The sequence below is a fragment of the Palaemon carinicauda genome, chromosome 29 (assembly GCF_036898095.1).
Source record: "Palaemon carinicauda isolate YSFRI2023 chromosome 29, ASM3689809v2, whole genome shotgun sequence".
NCBI lineage: Eukaryota > Metazoa > Arthropoda > Malacostraca > Decapoda > Palaemonidae > Palaemon > Palaemon carinicauda.
Genome location: NC_090753.1, coordinates 87094114 through 87114720, shown reverse-complemented (window position 1 = coordinate 87114720; position 20607 = coordinate 87094114). Strand labels below are relative to the sequence as shown.

The 20607-nt window shown below is 39.1% G+C and overlaps 2 long non-coding RNA genes across 2 annotated transcripts in view; one reads left to right on the top strand and one right to left on the bottom strand.

Moving 5' to 3' along the window:
• Nucleotides 1-442, top strand: part of LOC137622317 (uncharacterized) — a 45928-nt gene extending 45486 nt beyond the window's left edge. Inside the window, exon 5 of the long non-coding RNA XR_011040418.1 lies at nucleotides 305-442. This is a non-coding gene — a long non-coding RNA (uncharacterized lncRNA). The remainder of the gene's footprint in view (nucleotides 1-304) is intronic.
• LOC137622319 (uncharacterized) lies at nucleotides 189-20073 on the bottom strand. Its single transcript, XR_011040421.1, has 4 exons — nucleotides 19949-20073; nucleotides 11637-11887; nucleotides 11247-11346; nucleotides 189-1762 (listed from the first exon to the last, which is right to left on the bottom strand). It is a non-coding gene; the product is annotated as an uncharacterized lncRNA (long non-coding RNA).
• Nucleotides 20074-20607: the final 534 nt, after the last annotated feature.

Sequence of the window (20607 nt, the reverse complement as noted above, 5' to 3'; positions counted from 1 at the left end):
TTAAAGTATTTATTTTGTAAAAATTAATATCCTATTTAATCTAAACGTATTGAAAATTTTAATACGTTCTTATTTATTGTAATAATTGAATTGCTAAGTGAAAAAAGATTAGGAATAGTTTATTGAAGTTGAAATTCTTTTTCAAGTAATCTATTAATTTTGGATAAGGGAAAAAATAAGGAAGGAAAAAAGCTGAAAATTTAGTTTATTAATTTATGGAATCATAAACCAGTTTTAAAAAGAACAGTAAAACTAATTTATCAGCATTTTTTAAATTCATACCCGTAATTATTTATAATTTCAGAATCTTGGTGAGCTTGGTAAAGCTGATGGTTGAGAAAAAATCTTGACATCAAAACCAAAACTTCCAAATGATTTTGGTCACTACCTTTTGTTAATCTTTTTCTTCTACTTGTTCCTTCCTGCTGATATTGTACTCTTACACTTTTTTTTATACAATTTTCTTTTTTTTATTATTGTACGGTTCTTTCAGCTGCCTTTTTATCATCTTTTCTAATGCTTAATCACAGTTTTTCTGTGTTCTCAAAGTTGCCTTTCGTCATTACTACTGTTAACTCTGCAAATATGAATTCTTGATCTTTTTTAATACTACGCCTCTCTATATGAATTCTTGATCTTTTTTAATACTACGCCTCTCTATATTTGCTGAAGTATAGCTTTCTGTTTACATTGAAGGCTAGAAAATCTTTCATTTCTGTATCCTGCACATTGCCGCTGCTTCTATTAAACCTGTAATGTGAAAGCTTTAAATTCTTACGCTTGTCCCTTTGCGTACGTTAGATACTTGTCTCTTCAGATTTTATTCTTTTTACTAGAGCAGCAGTTGTTTTTCTTAGGGGCACTCCAATTCTTTCTTAGACTCCACTCTCTAATTTTTGGTCTATACTAGACAGTTCAGTTTTTCTGCTTTACTACTTCCTCTAACTTACTTGAATTCTTTTTCTTAACTAGGATTTTTAATTCTTATACTTGATACTACTCTTCTTGATTCATATTCTTCACTCAAGCTGCAGCTCTGCTGCTTTCTGTGGCACTCTTTGGTTCTTATTGTTTACTCTTCAGTTCTTATTGTTTACTAAATTAGCTGTTGCACCATTTCTTCCTCTGCTACTTTGTTTACAAACCTCTGCTACTTTGTTTACAAAGCAGGCTGCTAATCATTGGTTCTCTTTATACTGCTACATCCTGTTACTTTAACTTGTCTTTTCATTTTCCTCTCATTTTCCTGAGCACTTAATTGGCTGCAGCTTTTTCTCCTGCCCTGTCCGTTCTGCTACTCTGCAGTTTTTTTTCTAGTAAGCTGTCCTACTCTAACAGCAAGATCAAATAAGATAGTAAAGACTGCTTGCTTATTTTATATACACTTTTCTTCTATTTTTCAGCTACTAATTTCTTCTGTTCTATTTTTCAGCTACTAATTTCTTCTGTTCGCCAATTTTCTGCTGCTATTAAAAGTGGCTGCTATCCTTTCTCTGGCAACTTCTCTATCAATCTTGCTGCTCTTTTGTACTTCTTAGCTGGGCATTTGTTCTCTTTGTTAATTGTTAAACAAGCAAGATGTTCTGCTACACTGTTTTCATTCTGCTGCTGCATAATGCTCTCTGGTAGTCTTTGTTCTCAATCTTCCTGCTGCACTCTCCATAGTTGGTCTAATAATCTTTCCTTTTGCAACTGATACTGCATTTCCTCTTTACTGGTAAGGTTGCTTTAATTGCTGCCTTATCAGTATACTTTGTAAAATCTGTAAAAACAAAAAATAAAAATAGGAATAAAAAATATATAAAGATGCTTTTTGGATATAATTTCCTAATAGCTGTATACATGTGCATAAGTTTTAAAAAATAATTGAAAACTTAAGTAAAAAATCTTAAGTGACTGAATTGAGAATGATCAACTGTTAACTAACTATAAAAGATCAAACTTAAAAGCTTGGTGTAGTTTAGAAACATCTTGCCTTTGGAAGTCAAAATATAATTCTTATATAGTAGTGTAAATGTGAATAGTGTAAATGCTTCACAAAACGAAAAAAAAAAAAAAAAAAACTGGCCAAACATAAACCCTCAAATCGAATTTCAAAATCCAAGAAAGATTAATGCTTAGGCTGTCCACAGGTCCACAACCTTATTCTAGCTTGAATGATACACTTAACATAGTTGAGGGGTAAGACTAACAAAATTATTTTTAGAATTTATTGGAATAAAATCAGTTTTTTCATTAATCAATCTACCAGCTACCTTGTTTCAACATACCAAGGAACTGCTGGGTCACACTAAAAAATGCCACGTTTGGAATTATTTGTATTCAACCTAAATGTACAGTACCTTTTTACATAGGAATAATATTTACATAGGAATAATATTTTAGCGCTAGCTGAAAACCATCCGTTAAAATTTTACGAGGTGTAGCCTAAACTACCCTCCATCCATTTAGCAGGGATTAACACACCAGCAATAGTAAATACAGTCACTTTACAATTGTGGCAGTGCTTATGGGGGAAAGTGATGGTGGAGCCAATGTATAAAGTGCTTTAGTTTGTATGGTTAGGAAAAATGCACATTCCAAAGTTTGTCATTTGTTTCGTTCGCCACTAGATGCAAACCTTATGCTCTTTACACAAGAGACTCGCCTCATCAATATTATTATTACTAGCCAAGCTACAACCCTAGTTTGTGGGTGCAAGTCACTAAAGCCAACTGGCTGGAGATCCCAAGGTGTCATCCTCTGTGATCTTCTAAGCTAAAGTTAGAACCACATCCCTCCTTTAACCCCGACATTGCACAAATCCACCTCGCACAGAGGACGGGGACAAATATCAACACATCTATATCAGATTGCACAAAGAGCATGGTACCAACCTGTAGTCAGGTGGTCAACTTGTAGTTCTTCAGATGCTGAGCCCCAAGAGGGGGAGAAGTAAGTAGGAAGTGGCCAGTCACTCAAGTTCATTCTAGTCTTACTCATGGGTAACATCTGTCCTCAACCAACTTATTCAACAAGGGAGCTGATAAGTTCCTTGACAATTTTAGTCCAGCCACCACAAGCCCTAAGGTGAAAGTGTTTAGGTTCCTGTGGGTTGTCTTCCAGATAGTGGGCAGTGAACGTAGTCTGTCGTTTCCACATGCCTGCTTGTAACACCAGCGTCATACATTCTTTTTAAACGCCATGGATGTACCGATACCAACATCATGGGCACAGGGACGCCGACTGGACAGAGTGGTCTTGGTGAGTGGCTCTCTCAATTACCTGCCTGATCCAGAAAGAAAGTACTTCATGATCTTCCTTTTTTTTTCTTCCCAGTGCTTACAAAGAGCCTGTTGATCTGTGGGCGGGCTCTTTCAGTTCTCTTCAATTACCTCCTTAGTAACAGCTAATTAGAATCCTCCGTTACGGACCAGTTCTCTTCAATTACCTCCTTAGTAACAGCTAATTTTCATCCTCCGTTACAGACCAGAGACTCAATTTGGAAAGGCCCTAATCTAGGATCTGCTACAGCTTGATTTTGAGTCTTGGCTGCAAACTCAGGGACGAAAGTGTCACTTGCCCCCAACCCCCTTAAATGGGCTATGACCATGAAGCTCTCTTCGCAGAGACCGGGGTTAGAAGAAAATCAGTCTTCAGGGTCAAGTCACATTCTGAGGGTTGACGAAAAGGTTAATAAGGGGCTCCTTTCTGTGAACGTAGAACCTCAACTACATTCCCAGGTGGTCTGACTTCTGTGAGGGCATGTGCATTCAATTTCATAGGAGGGGAGATAACTCCAAGGAGATATTGACAACTTTGTACAGCTTGAAGACGAGGCTCAAGGCCGACCAATAGCCTTTCATCAACGACACTGAATGAATGGAGGGTCAGGAGGGAGGGAGTTTATGAAAGAATATACCCCTCATGATATGGAAACCAACCAGGGATTGGCTCCGTGGAACATCCACCTCCGCCACTTGCACTTCAGGCATCCCCCTACTGGTGGACTGGCTGGGCGACTGCACTCGCCAGTGTTAATCTTCTCGCCAGTTCCTCTTATCTCCTGTGCCCTTCCTTTAGCCCCTAGGTCAAAAGGTCTGCTTGGGGGTCTTGCACCTGTGCACATTGGGACTGAAGAAGACCACCCATGCAAAACAGAGTGTCAGCTGGAGAAGATCTCTGGAGGAGGTACAGCAGAGGGGGAGCACACATCAATTCGCACAGGCAAATTGTAATCAACCTGTGCGCAGTGCATGCTGACTAGGTAGTGCTCACCTTTGCGCAAGAAAGTTTTTAGCATGTGTGTGTAGTTTGAAAGACTTTAGAAGGAGCAATGTGCATAGCAATCACTATTGTGTCGCCTCCTGGCGTTAGAGCTCACCCTTCCATCTCCCTAGATGGGAGTGCACGCAACATTGCTCAAGACTTCCACTTTAAGTTGGTAAACGCACCCACTCACTCAAGTCAAGAGAAACTATTTGCATTTTCCATAGCAGGGGAAAGGCATGCAGTTTTCCCTAGCCCCTAAGGGAGAGGGACAGGCGGTTGCTGCGCTCATACCCGCAAGCAGCAAGTTGATTGTTCTTTACGGGAAGAATAACATAAGGGAGTGAGCTTGTCCTCTCGTAGCGCAAAGTTCTACGATGACAAGGGAGAGGGATCACAGGCAATCACCTCCCACCATCGTTCAGGTCTGACAAGATGTGTTCTGACGAGCTAGAGCAGGATGTGGACGAATCTAATACCCTCCATTTGAACCCCCAGAAGGGGAGACCATTCAGTGGAATGGCCATCTGTCCCAAAGGCAGGAGAGACGATCAGCCCCCTTTGCCAGACGGGAAATCTCCTAGCGGGCGAGGAGCTTGCTGAACAGGTGGCGTCAAAGGGGATCTTTCCCTAGTAAGGGATGATCGCCCAACACCTAGTGGAGAACTACTCCCTCGGAAAAGAGGTTGTTCAGCACCTGGAAGCAGACCTCCATACATCTCATGCCATCTCTACCGGTTGGGCAAATCCAGCCATAAGATCAATTCCATGAACTGCCCTTGGGACATAGCCAAAGCTAGACCTTGGGTTTTCCTCCAGAGGGATCACCCAACAAGTCACTCCGAGGAGTACTCCTCAGCGATCATGCCTGCCCGCTGAAGCAGAGCTTACGTTGGGGCTAGCAGAAGCCGAGGTTGAGCTGCCAGCAAGACTTTTGCTCAAAGACCTTTGGAGACTGAGAGCGGGGAGATTGGAATCAACCCTTTGGGAGGATGTCTGCTCCCGTCGTGTGCCAAACCGCAAGACCTCTTACAACCTTGCTTGCAAGGAGAACCCTCCAGCCCCAAGATGGCCACAGATTTACTGCTGTCAGAAAGACTCCCCTATGGCAGTTCCTCTAGGAGAAAATAGCAAAGGCCCCCAACATTTTTATTAGTTCCAGAGTCACATTTGCGCCACTCCTCGATGACTTCTCGTTCTACTTCCCCTAGAGTAGAAAGTTGACAGTTATGGCGAGGTTTTTTTCCTTCACCGTCTTCCGTCACCTAAATCGCATCCAGTGGCAGGGCAACCACTCCCTACACACTGAACAAGGAGACTCCTGCGTCCAAGTGCAATCCCTACACGCAGGGCAGAGACCACGAGTCTTCATCTCCTCTGCGGACATGAAGGTACCAAGACTGCGCCGTTTATTATTGGGACAATCACGCGTTTTTGATCTTATGGGCAGTCAAACCTGAAAAGAAGTTGAAATGTAAATGGAAGAAGTTTCACTTTTTAGATCTGTTGTTAAATGGAAATCTTTTATTTTGGGTTTAGTGGAAGTCAATCACTTCTGCACTTCATAAGAGCCAAAATAAAAGTATTAGTGCTAGTGTGAGTAGATTACCCACATTAGCCTCCTAACCAGTGAAGGTAGTTTACACCTGAAAATTTTAACGGATGGTTTTCAGCTAGCACTGAAATAATTCTACGTAGCCTAAATGGCATAAGGTTTGTATCTGGTGCCGGAACATATGCAGATTGACTAACAAATTAAGTCTTATTCCCTAGTTAAATTAAATTCAAAAGCATTCTTCTATAGAGGTATACACTCAGCAACAGATCAAGTATATAAATTAAGATTTAAGAATTATTTACCAAACACTAAATTTCCTAGAAAGCTTCAGGCAATTATCTCGACATGGCAGCTTGATACCAGAGAAGGCTAAATAACAGCATTAGCCTAACTTACAATGTAGGAAATCTCAATACTTATTCCACCTGTATTTTCACACAGGTTAACAAAGGGAAAGTGTCCCATTTTTAATTCCATTCAAAATAAAAACTAATCAAGTAGTGAAATCTCAGAGAACCAAGACTATTTGGTTAAAAGCAAGATGTGTGGCCTCTTTTTTTTAAGGCGATTTGGAGGCAATGCCACCACACTATTTCAACCTATCCCTATATTAAACCCTTAATTTCCTCAGTTCTTCCAACACTCCATCCCCTTACTGGAAGAATATACCTTAGAACTCTTGAACAAAAAGGTTATAAGGAAAGAAAAGTCCATCAAATTCCAGGGAAGGTTGTTTTGTGTTCCCAAGAAGGACTCTGAAAAACTCAAGTCATTCTAGACTTGTCTCCACTCAAGTTCGAGAACAACAAGTTCCGGATGCTCACTCTACAACACAAGGACCCTGTTACCAAAAGGGGCATACACAGTATCAATAGACCTGGCAGATGCTTACTGGCACCTTCCAGTCAGTCGGCCCCTCTCCTCCTACCTAGAATTCAAGCTACAGAAGACAAAGCATGTCTTCAGAGCCATGCTTTTTGGACTAAACATAGCCTCAAGGATCTTCATGAAAGTTGTGGATGCAGTTGTACAACAGCTACGCTTAAAAGCGTTCAGGTAGCTGCTTACCTGGACGACTGGCTGGTGTGGGCAGCATCCAAGACTGCTTGTCTGCAGGCAACCAAGAAAGTGGTCCAGGTTCCTGGAACATCCGAGATTCAAGTTCAACTACAAGAAGTTTTGCCTCTCTCCAGTTCAAGAGTTTCAATTCCACCAAAGAAGAGGAGAGAGATCGCGGGTTCTGTCAAAAGAGTACTGAAATCCAACAGGATCTCAAGACGCCAACAGGAACGAATACTGGGCTCTCTCTGGTTGGCAGCAGTAACAGACCCAGTGCTAAGAGCAACCCTGAAAGATGAGTCAGGAGTCTGGAGAAGATACGCATCAAACACTCAAAGAGATCTACAGAGACCGATACCGACCTTACTGCGATCACTTCTGAAGCCGTGGTCGAAGGTCAAGAGCCTAGCAAAGACTTCCCTTACAACCACCTCAACCATCGGTAATCGTCCACACGGATGCCTCGACGGAAGAATGGGGAGGTCATTCCCATCAACGGAAAGATCAAGGGACCTGGTCATCCCTGTTCAAGACCTTTCACATCAACATTCTGGAGGCCATGGCAGTCCTCCTGACGTTGAATGTATCCCCTCACAGATCAGCCCACATCAAGCTGGTCTTGGACAGCGAAGTGATAGCGAAAATTCTGAACCGACAAGGCTAGAGATTGCCCTACATCAATCACGTGATGTTGGCCATCTTTCGCTTGGCAAGAAAGAAAAGATGGCACTTATCAGCAGTTCACCTACAAGGGTTCCACAATGTGACAGTGGACGCTATATCCAGGCTAAAGCCGATAGTCAGAATGGTCCCTAGACGCAGACTCATTCTCCTTCATCTTGGAAAAAGTCCCAGAACTGCAGATAAACCTCTTCGCAACGAGCGACAAGAAGAAACTACTTCAATACGTAGCCCCATACAAGCACCCTCGGGCAGAGGCGATGGACGCCCTGTCCCTCGATTGGAACAGATGGACTCGCATCTACCTGTTCCCCCCCCCCCCCCCCCCCCAAACAAACCTCCTGCTGAAGGTCCTCAAGCTGAGATCCTTCAAGGGAACAGCAGCAGTGGTGGCCCCCAAGTGGCCCAAAAACAATTGGTTCCCTCTGGTGATGGAACTGAAGTCGAGGCTGTTTCCTCTACCGAACCCAACTGGTTCAGAAGTAGACTGTCTTCGCTTCATCACAGAGAAACCAAAGCCTTCATTTCATGATTTTCTTGCCTTAGCAGTCAAGAAGAGATTTGGGATCTCTAAAGACAGTATCGACTTTATAGAAGAAAAGTAAAAATCAACCAGAAGACAATATGAATAGTCTTAGAAGAAGTGGGTCACTTTTGTTAAAGCAAAAAAGCCAACTTAAATCTCTATAGACTTCTGCCTGTCCTTCATCCACCTTCACGAACAAGGCTTGGCTTCCACCACGATAACTACGTGTAAGTCAGCCTTGACTAGACCTTTTCTATACGCCTTCCAGGTGGACCTGTCTAACGAAATCTTCAAGATTCCGAAGGCATGCGCTAGACTTAAACCAGCAGCCCCTCCGAAGCCCATTTCATGGTCTTTGGACAGTCTTGCACTATGCTTCGAACTTTAAAAACGAAGATAGTTCTCTAAAGGATCTAACACAAAGTGATAATTTTGTTCGCTATAGCCTAAGGGTCTTGAGTTAGTGAAATAGTAGCCCTATCAAGAGACTAGGGCCATTATTCAGTTCACAGAAGTGGGAGAACTGAATCTTTTTCCCGATCCTACCTTTCTCGCCAAAAACGATGGAAGATCTCTCTCTATGTCCAGTAGTGTCTAAAGGTATATCTTCGAAGAACTTCAGACTTCAAGGGAGGACAGCTCTTCATAGGCTGGAACCTCAGGATAAAACTTATCCCTGAAACAACCGAGGGCTTAGCTCACCTACTTCATTCAGAGCGGATCCTGATAGTAAACCCGCAGGTCATGATCCGAGAAAGATTGCTTCCTCAACTTTTTTTCAGTGTATGGACTTAGATAGACTCCGCTCATACACGGGTTGGAAATCCTCTAGTCTTCTATAAACATTATGCGAAGCAAGTGCACGAGCTGAAACGCTTTGTGGTGGCGGCAGGTAGTGTTATAAAACCTGTCGTCTAGTGCTGCGATGAACAGTGAACCGTTTGGGTGAAAAGGTGTTAACATCTTTCAGTGTAATGCCTTTTATTAAGGGTCACCCTGGTGCCCCTGGGACTGTTCTTATAGGTGTAGAATCAAACCAATATCACCAGTGCCATGTGTACATTCGTACAGTGTTGAAATTCATCCAACGTTTAGTGAAATTATCTTAATTTTACAATGATTTAGAGTGGCAATGCTTACTAATATATTTCTTCCCTTACAGGTGTTAATATTTATGTACCTTTAGATGTTGGCTGTATAGTTATGATTCTATTTTAATAGATTCGTTATATTTATGTTGTCTATACAAATGTAAAAAAATGTATTTTAGTTTTATTCGCCCCATAAGTAGCTGAATAAAACTACAGTAGACAGTTTCTTTCTTACTTTTCCTAATAATATGGTAAACACTTGAAGGTGCCTATACGTGTGAACATAATTATAAGATAATTACATTTGTTCCGACATATATACAAACCTTTTCACTTCTATAGTCAGAGTTGACAGTTTCCCTGCAGGGGGCAGGAAGTCCTAAGATTGTTCCAAGCTTAGTGGACATGACGAATAACGGTACAGTCATATTTATGTGGTCTGGGTGACCATATAGAAGCCGAGTCAAGGTTAAGGCACTTGAGACAAACCCACAGATACATTACTTTCAAGCATTCTCTGGTAAGCTTCCATCAGGACGACATGGCTGAGCCCAAAAAGGGGATTTTGAAGCAAAGCTAAAAATCTGTTTTTGGGTGAGATAGCAATGTCGTCCTGATGGACCTGCCCTCCTTTTCTAAGAAAAGGAGTATACCTACGTAACAATCCCCACCCGAAACTACTTATCTGTAGCCTTCCATGCTTAATTGCAACAAGTTATGGGTCGCCATGTTTGCCGCTGTAGTAGTAGTACGGGAAGGGGATCCACCGGGTAACCTTGATGATGGCTCCCCTTATATCTCACCACCCTTCCCCCTCAGAGCGAAAACTATTCGGGGCGAAGATTGCCATGTGTCGTATCAAGAAATACGTCCCGATATTACGCGATATCCTTAAGAATTCCTTAAAGGATACTCGCGCCAGGAGTTAGAATTCTGGAGACCTATGGTCAATTCTCTGGGAGTATCACTGTAGCTAAATATCCCTTAAAAGGCTGCCTAAAGGAATCTTCTATCAGGACGACATGAGTATCTTACCCAAAAATAGATTTTTCGCTTTGCTTCAAAATCTGTTTAAATGCACCACATGTTCGGGAGTGTTTCAACTTGAAATTTTGACCAAAATTTTAAAAGATCAGAAGAACTAGTTGTGCAATTCAATCAATTAACCACCTATTAAACCATAACAGCACAACATTTGACCATTAAATAAAATTTCCAAGCATGCAATATCAGGAACCAATAACACTCAAAGTTAGCCTTCACTTTTATTGAATACCAAAGTTATTAAAATTTTACAAAAAACTACTGATTCTAGAAGGCCAAAACATCTTTCCTCCAAAGGACAACCATTAAAAGACGCAGAGAACCCCTGACAAGTCTTCTGCAGGGCCAGTCTTCTGCAGGGCCAGATTAGATTTTGAAAGGACTTACACCATTCCAATACCAACGTCAGTCTTGTGAAGAAAAACGAAGAATGACTATCGAATATTGTCAAAATACACAAAACTGCAGGACTACTAAAGATCCGCTTTTAAATATAAAATGCTAGAGACTTCCCATAGACGACCTTTAAAGAAACTAACACCAGTCAGTCAAAATCACTCCTTAACATGAAAATTAACCCCTCGTTACATCTAATCTATGGCAATATTTTGAACAAGATCATTTATTGTTTAACCTTGCCGACTTCCCTGATAGTTGTCACCAAAGAGTAGGCAACATCAAAGTTCTAACCTGAGAGGGCTTACAAGAATTAGATTTTTACCACATTACGTTGCCGAACACTTTCCTCAAGTAGACACCAACTTTCAAATAACAATCGACTGACTAATGAAGGCAAAAAATTTTATTTTATTCATCCGTTCCTCCCATGATTATAACTACCTTAATCTCTTAAGACAAGACTTCTACCACAAAATTTAAATAATCTGAAAAGGTCACAACCGCAACATTCATGTTTACCACATCCTCCAAGTCACAGTTGTATATCAAGTCAATATTAAAAAATTACAGCTGTCAGTTCCTAGTTTAAAATATCAAAAGTTTAAAAATAAGATTAAAACTGTTCTTTGCAGAAACTTACATTATTTCCACAGCATCGTCATCTTGTTTGGCTCATTCTAATTGCAACAGCTGGCCACAAGGTGAAGAATCAACGACAACCAGTAGTCTGTTGCCTCTACCTGAAATATTTGGACTTTTAAGATATGCATAGAAAAAAAAATAATTACAATTTATGTTCTTTAAGTCCATACAATCTCTTAGCATTAAGCCTATTTTTCACGGGAAATAAAGAAAAAACCTTATAAATGCAAAGGTTCTTATTTTATCGGACCCCATGGATCAAAAATAGTGTTCCAGGTCTATCATATTACTTATTTGCAAATTCAGGGATAAATATACCTTACTTGAAAGAACCTACAATAGAATATTTCAAAAGCTTAAAGCTGATAACACTTAACACTATGCTTACCTGTTTAACTTCACTGGTTCGAGAGATTCCTGATATAATAAATTGTCTTGACTGGCAAGCTCATTACTGTACTTTTACCTTCTGAAAGTAATTCCACATACCATATATATTCTTCTTCTTTATACCATTCATATCCTATGGGATTACAGAAGCTTTAGCGTCCAACCACAGTTCCACGAATAGCAAACAATTGAAGTAGGAAGTGATTACTTTTAAGTTGTTAAATCACCCCCATTCATATTTTGGTCTACCTGGAATGAGTAAAATTTAATTCATAGAACAGTTCTTTTAAACTTTAAGCATTTGAACAGAATATGTACTGTCCTCTCATCTTCCACATAAAAACTCAAACTTCTATACTTAGTCACAAAATTCTCTAGGGTCCTAAAAACTCAAATTTTCCCCAATGCACAACAAAAATTAGGATACTTTGTTAAAATTTCTACCCTCACCGTCTAAAAAAGGGACCTTGCCTCGACCAGTCCCCCCAACCCCCAACTAGAGACTGCACATTAAGGTCTACAATAGGCTTTCTGCACATTATAACATTCAAAATACTGTTCCACACTTGAAACGTTTGTGGACTAGTATCTAAAGAATTAAATTTACCTCAAACATCAAAATACATCATGAGATTTATCCTTTTACTTTGTTACTAGCATCTTCAAAAAATTAAAGACATTAAACAATAAAGTTACATGAAACAGTACAAAGTAAACTTATTTCGCCTGTTTAATTGCCATACTAACTAGTTAGGTATTTCAATAGGCCTGCAAAAAAATATTTAAATTAGTCTGAAAAAAAATATTGAAATGCCTTGCAATCTCAAAAAACTTTGATTTTCACAAGAGAATTTAATAAGCATGCATCAAGATTACAAATCTCTAATTTAAACCAATTTTACGTTCGGAACTTATGATACTGTATATAGTCAGTAATTTTACCAAAACTTCGATGAAAAAAAATATTACATATAGGCCTACAAATTCAATAGCAACACCAGATATTTTCTCAACCCCATTGCTGGAACAGTATCATTGATCAAAGTAAAATTGAATAATACTTAAACTAAATTTCGTGAGACACCAAATGTATGACGAGTACGAAATTCAATTTTTTACACTTTTATCTAGAAAGATTCTATATGTAAGAATTTTCGTTTGCCATAAACCGTTATAAAAAAAATTTCAGGAATCTTCACTGCAAAGCAATTCATATTAGATCAATCCTAAACCTAGACATCCCTGAGCAGTCAGGATCAAAACTTTACTGAGGGGGGGGGGGGGTTGCCAATTTAATTTCACTGACTAATCCCACAGATCGCTCCCTTGTGTCTGTATCAAGTACTAGGGAGGAATTATCTTTTAGCTATTATCAAATTAAATGTCAAGTTACAGGCTTCGTGCAGTGACGTTAAAATGAGGGCTGAACTCCAGTCTATACATTCTGCGTTCCATTACTTGCAGCCACATTAAATCTGATAGCTCTGTGTATCCAGTCTGTTTGAAAGTCAAATTTGTAAGGTCCCTCACTTTTTATGCATTGGTGTTTATGGCAACTTCGCTTACAGTATATCCACAAACATTGGCGAGTTAAATACCTTAGCACATTGTGACCACAGCTTCATGCTTATTGTGACCACAGCTTCATGCTTACATAACTAAATCAAACGGTAGCGTGCTAAGGTTTAAAATAATTGAGATTACCAGAATCCTTTGTTGAGTAAAGTTGCATAATATCTCAAACAACACCCTGTTTCCACAGTAAGTACTTTGGTACAAATTCGATTTCTAAATATAGCAGTAGATTTAAGAGTTCACTTTTTTTTCATCACAAGCTACCTTGTTGGTTTACTACAGCACATACGAATCGGGAGAATTTTTAAAAGTCTGAAAATAAAGGGAGTTTCTTCAGCTGTCTTTGTACTCGCAAAAGGGGATATTTAAATATGATATTTTGCATTTCCAAAAACAGGCTTATTTCTATGTTATGCTAACCCCTCTTATTTCAACCTAAACACTAATTTTACAGTAATTTTCCAAGATCAATGCACACTTGCCGTAACAGACCTGTATAATAAAACAAAAAATGTTATAACTTTATTGGTAGACACTTAACTTTATTGGTAGACACTTAACTGCATTAACTTTAGATAACTTTGTGAAGCAAGATGTCAACTTCACTAGATAATTCAAAATTACGAGCTGGTTTCTATAAAATATGGATAGCTCTGTAAAACTCCAAATAGCATGCTGTAACAGTTTTTTTAAGTATTTCCTAATGTTTTATATTAGCTGTCCATTTGACGGAAAACTCCTGAAGCAACTTAAAGAACCAAAACATTTTACTTTGCATGTTATGAAACTTGGAGTTTATTCCAGACGAACAATTAATTTCAAACTAGTAACAAAAGTTTTAAAACTTCCTAATCGTTCAGAGATTGCTAAATGAAAAAGTTGGTGTCGACCGAATCTGTCTATCAAGCTTTATAACTTGGGCAATTAATATTTTCCCTAGCTAAACCCAATTAAAGTCTCCTGGGTTGGGGAACCTCCCAATCTAAATGACTTTAGTATTTTCCGTAAAAATAGCTAACATTTAAAATTTTAGAGGAAAACTAAATGTGCAACGAACTTTTGATACTACTTTTGGTTACTTTTTATTTTACCTTCGAAACTTTTCTATTCTACTAAAATGTAACTTCCACTTCAACATCAAATCAAGGCTAAAATACATTAATCCAAACCAATGAGTACAATACTAGTGAATTTCTTAAGTTAACTTTGTTCACCAAACAAATATCTAAATATTAGAACAATTATGGCTAATAAGCAATATGATTATAGTTTCCCATGTAAGGAAGGGGACGGTCCAGTCGAACGGGAGAATATTACTGCAAATCACCCACAACTATTTTGGTCACTTTTTTTCCACTAACATGGCACTGAAGTCTTCAAAGACCATAATTACAGGAAGTACTGTATGTATACTACAAAGCTGAAACTGCACCCAAGAGGATCGTCATTACGCAGCAGTTAATTTATCAGCAAATCAAAACTACTCAATTTATGTAGATGAACTACGATACCAAAAGCAAAACTTTTCTTAAAACAGCAGTAAGCTGTTACAAAATTGGCGTCCGTCAGCCTAGTACTTTAATATATTCCCTTCACGCTTGCACATTTTTACTTAATTCGAAGTAAATAGCGAAATAACCTATTAAAACTAAGGCTTCAATTTCCTACAAACAGTAGTACATTAACAATTTTAGTTGAACAAAGTAAATACAAACCTAATTTACGATACTAAAGCTATGGCAGATTATGGACAGTATGGGAACATTGAATAAAGAACATTTAATAAAATTGAAGATATACAATAAATAAATAGTTTTTTTTTTAATCCAATGGAAAACTGCAGTCTATCCGTGATAATCTAATCGGTTCACAATTTTCACAAATTGTCGGGATGACTCAAAGGGATATTTTACTATAGATTAAATGTCAAATCTGACCAGTAGCATGTTGCTGAATAATTTAAGTTTTACGTAGTTACTTTTTAGTATTTTGAGTACTACTTCCTCTGGCAATAATGCTAATTTTTAATCTAATTGAAATATATATTTCTAAAAATTAAAGTAGTCAGTACAATTAACGTGAGAATCAAACTTTTCAAAATCTATGCTTGCAGAACAGATTAAAATCCTGGTGCCATTAGATTTTTAAAAAATTCTCCATTGCTGCCAACTTTCCTGTTTTTCTCTTCCACTTACATCTTCGAACAAATAACCCCTCCCCCCCCCCCCCAACTAAAACTAAATCCAGCAGCCTAAACCGCTCTTACCCTTCCAACCTTGATAAAGTTTTTATTATAACTTAAAATCGCTGAACAACAGTAATTAATAATGCAGTTTATATTTCTGAAACTGCTAGCAATCATATAATTTCTTATGGACGTACACGAACAAAATAGAAAAAAACGTGGTATTCTTTAAAAAGGCTTAAAGAAAAATTGTGCAACTTCCTTCAAAATCTTTTTTTAAGTTACCATTAACTTCAGAACCCTCAAGCCACAAGAGATTGAAATCAGATTTTCAAAATTTATTTATTCTTGCCATGAAATAAGATTGAAACGCATTTGTGGGAAATTTAGATTATTCAATGTTGGCTCAGCGCAAAAATTGTATTGGCAAAAAATTGATCAAATTTTGTCAATTTTTAAAATGTGTGCTAACTTAAAATAGCTTTAGGGCTATATTTTCTAAAGGATTGCTTAAAAAATACGCACAATTGGCATAATTTATATTTTGCATTATGATTTTGTTTTTTACCTATTTAAAATATATTACTTCGTAAAAAACTAATAACCAAAACACACGTGCTCCCCCCCCCCACATATAAAAACCCTTGTCCCACAACAAAACTGCCAATAACGCCCACTATAATAGCCCCACAAAACGGCCAAAATCCCACAAAACTGTCAAAATCCCACGAAACGCCCAAAATCCCACAAAACTGCCAAAATACCACAAAACAGCCAAAACCCCACTGGCCCCACAAAATGGCCAAAGTCCCACTGGCCCCTCAAAACGGCCAAAGTCCCACAAAACGGCCAAAATCCCACAAAACAGCCAAAGTTCCACTGACCCACAAAATGGCCAAAGTCCCACTGGCCCCTCAAAATGGCCAAAGTCCTACTGGCCCCTCAAAACGGCCAAAGTCCCACAAAACTGCCAAAATCCCACAAAACAGCCAAAGTTCCACTGACCCACAAAATGGCCAAAGTCCCACTGGCCCCTCAAAATGGCCAAAGTCCTACTGGCCCCTCAAAACGGCCAAAGTCCCACAAAACGGCCAAAATCCCACAAAACAGCCAAAGTTCCACTGACCCACAAAATGGCCAAAGTCCCACTGGCCCACAAAACAGCCAAAGTTCCACTGACCCACAAAATGGCCAAAGTCCCACTGGCCCCACAAAATGGCCTAAGTCCCACAAAACTGCCAAAATCCCACTGAACCCACAAAATGGCCAAAATCCCACAAAACGGCCAAAGACCAACAAAATGGCCAAAGTCCCACTGGCCCCACAAAACTGCCAAAATCCCACTGGCCCCACAAAACAGCCAAAGTCCCACTGGAACCTCAAAACAGCCAATGTCCTACAAAACGGCCAATGTCACACTGGTTCCATGTAACAGCCAAAAATGCACACGTCCCACAAAACGGCCAAAACAATGCACACGTCCCACAAAACGGCCGAAACAATGCACACGTCCCACAAAACGGCCAAAACAGTGCACACGTCCCACAAAACGGCCAAAACAGTGCACACGCCCCACAAAACGGCCAAAACAATGACCGCCCCACAAAACGGCCAAAAAAATGACCGTCCCACAAAACGGCCAAAAAAGTGACCGTCCCACAAAACGGCCACTAAAGTGACCGTCCCACAAAACGGCCAAAAAAATGACCGTCCCACAAAACGGCCAAAAAAATGACCGTCCCACAAAACGGCCAAAAAATGCAAGTCCCACACAGCGGCCAAAAATGCACGTCCCACAAAACTGCAAACAATGCAAGTGTCCCACAAAACAGCCAAAAAAATGCACATGTCCAACAAAGCGGCCAAAAAAATGCACATGTCCAACAAAGCGGCCAAAAAAATGCACATGTCCAACAAAGCGGCCAAAAAAATGCACATGTCCAACAAAGCGGCCAAAAAAATGCACATGTCCAACAAAGCGGCCAAAAAAATGCACATGTCCAACAAAGCGGCCAAAAAAATGCACATGTCCAACAAAGCGGCCAAAAAAATGCACATGTCCAACAAAGCGGCCAAAAAAATGCACCACGTCCCACAAAGCGGCCAAAAAAATGCACCACGTCCCACAAAACGGCCCAAAAATGCACCACGTCCCACAAAACGGCCCAAAAATGCACCACGTCCCACAAAACGGCCCAAAAATGCACCACGTCCCACAAAACGGCCCAAAAATGCACCACGTCCCACAAAACGGCCCAAAAATGCACCACGTCCCACAAAACGGCCCAAAAATGCACCACGTCCCACAAAACGGCCAAATAAGGCACCACGTCCCACAAAACGGCCAAATAAGGCACCACGTCCCACAAAACGGCCAAATAAGGCACCACGTCCCACAAAACGGCCAAATAAGGCACCACGTCCCACAAAACGGCCAAATAAGGCACCACGTCCCACTTAACGGCCAAATAAGGCACCACGTCCCACTTAACGGCCAAATAAGGCACCACGTCCCACTTAACGGCCAAATAAGGCACCACGTCCCACAAAACGGCCAAATAAGGCACCACGTCCCACAAAACGGCCAAATAAGGCACCACGTCCCACAAAACGGCCAAATAAGGCACCACGTCCCACAAAACGGCCAAATAAGGCACCACGTCCCACAAAACGGCCAAATAAGGCACCACGTCCCACAAAACGGCCAAATAAGGCACCACGTCCCACTTAACGGCCAAATAAGGCACCACGTCCCACTTAACGGCCAAATAAGGCACCACGTCCCACTTAACGGCCAAATAAGGCACCACGTCCCACTTAACGGCCAAATAAGGCACATGTCTCACAGTGGCCAAAAAAATCACATGTCCTAAACGACCAAAAAAGGCATGTGTTCCACATAACCGCCAAAAATAGCACATATCCCACCTAACGGCCAAAAAAGTACATCCCACAAAACGGCCAAAATACATATCCCACAAAATGGCCAAAACGTACATCCCACAAAATGGACAAATTGAACATGTCAAATTTGGTAAACAAAATTCAAATAACCAAATTTCAGATTTGCAAATGCCATCTCAAATTTAAAGTTAACCAAATACACAGTTAACCACCAGGAAAAAATCAGATTGCAAATTATAAACCGGTATTAAGTATAAAAGTTTTGTTACCTACATAATTGCTCCGTCCTTGTCAGTAATGCCCAATTTTACTCAAGTTTGAAAATGGTAAATAAATTCTTGAAAATTAGCGATCCCCCGTAAAACTTTAATATAAGTTACATCATACGTTTTCGGTTAAATTGTAACAGCCCCATTTGACATTAGAGTTGCCACCGGACCACTAAAACCGTCTAATTACACTTAATCGCTGAACCTACACACTAAATTGTTCTTAGGCTGTCTAATATATATATATATATATATATATATATATATATATATATATATATATATATATATATATATATATATAAAGAATAACCATGTAAATTTTAAGTGGTCCAATGAAACTTATAGAATGTCCGGCAATGGTTTAAGATTCAATAACAGGTTTAAATTTATCTATCGAATATTCTTAGTCAATAGTCGTCAAGATTTACTATAAAAAATCTACGGTTTCATTGTAGTGTATTACAGGGCAATGTAACCTAGGAAAACAACTACTTTTTCTTATAGAAAAAATTACGCTCTCTTCGAAAATGGACACCGTGCAACTCAAAGTTATCCGAATTGGTTGATCTGTTAACGATTGAAATGAACATGAAATTCGGTTAATTCACATTATTTACTATAGGAAAACAATTATATATCGTTTCCCCAGTATGTTTCCCCACCCAAAACCCCGAGTTCCCACTGAGGGTCCCCCATTATCGTAGGATATAGATGTATATATATTTCTGAAACTATTCATTTGCGACGGGAACGAGTGTCATTTCTGAAGAGCGTAATTTTTTCTATAAGAAAGTTTTTTTCCTAGGTTACATTGCCCTGCAATTCACTACAAAAATACCAAATCTACTATTAATGATGCAATAAATCCTTTCAAATACTAAAAAATCATATTGAGCGTAAACCTCAAATACTCATCCTAAACTCCTGCTTCACATACGTTCAGTAACCTCAATAATTTCTTTAAAACTAAAGACAAAGACAAGCATGATCGCAAAACCCTATTCCTAGCAAGTGTGAAAAAAAAAGATTCCTACAGTAATTGCAGAGCTACTAGAGATATATATAAACTAATATTAAACTTTGAAAATATCACGTGAATAAACTCATCCACGCGGAATAAGTTCCTTACGGATCATTTATCAAAACTGGTTTAACCTTTACGATACACAAAACAATGGAACACGAATGGCGTTCACTAAACCATGGTGTATTATATACTCGTAATTGTGGATTTCTATAAAAAGATACCCAACTTATTTCGCTTCCGCCCTGTCAATAGCATTATCTGTTTCACCCGCTAAAGTACAATGGAAAACCAACTTACGTAACAAAATCATTGCCTTGCAATTGCATTGGCAGTTTATAAATACTTACGTAGATAAACTCGGGTAGAACGATGTTAAAAAAAACAAATCTAGAAAAAACAACGAAACAAAACTACTTCCATTTATCAGTTCTTCTCGGTGAAAGAATGAGAAAACTGTTCTTGGTTGACAGAGACAAACAAGGAATCTGTAGGAAGCATTCTCACTTGTAACACGTGTTTCGTGCTACAAACAACAACGACATCTGTTGGTTGGAAAATTGGTTGTTTTAGGGATAGTGAAATAAAGAAAAAAAACTCTTGACACGTAAGGACTGACAATATTTTTCACAGCAACCTTTTTATTACGAATGAAATAAACGTGACATTGTATGCATTGATACTTAACTTATATTCCGAAGGATAGAAAAATAAAGTTTCTTTTAAATATTCGCGCATATTCTAATTCTTTGACAATAAGAATACCATACGAAATCAGAGATAGGACTATTGTAATTATTGCGAACTGCAGTTGGGAAAATGGATCCGCAATGTTTGATTAAAACAACGTAACTGTAAATTTTGCTTATCATAAAAGAAAGTAAATTAACGAAATATTTCGAGAAACCGAAACAAGAAATTGCGATCAGGAATGTTTATAGTGAGGAGGACGAATCAGTTAATGCTCCCGCAAACAGAAATTTATATTAGCAAATCCCTAATTTAAATG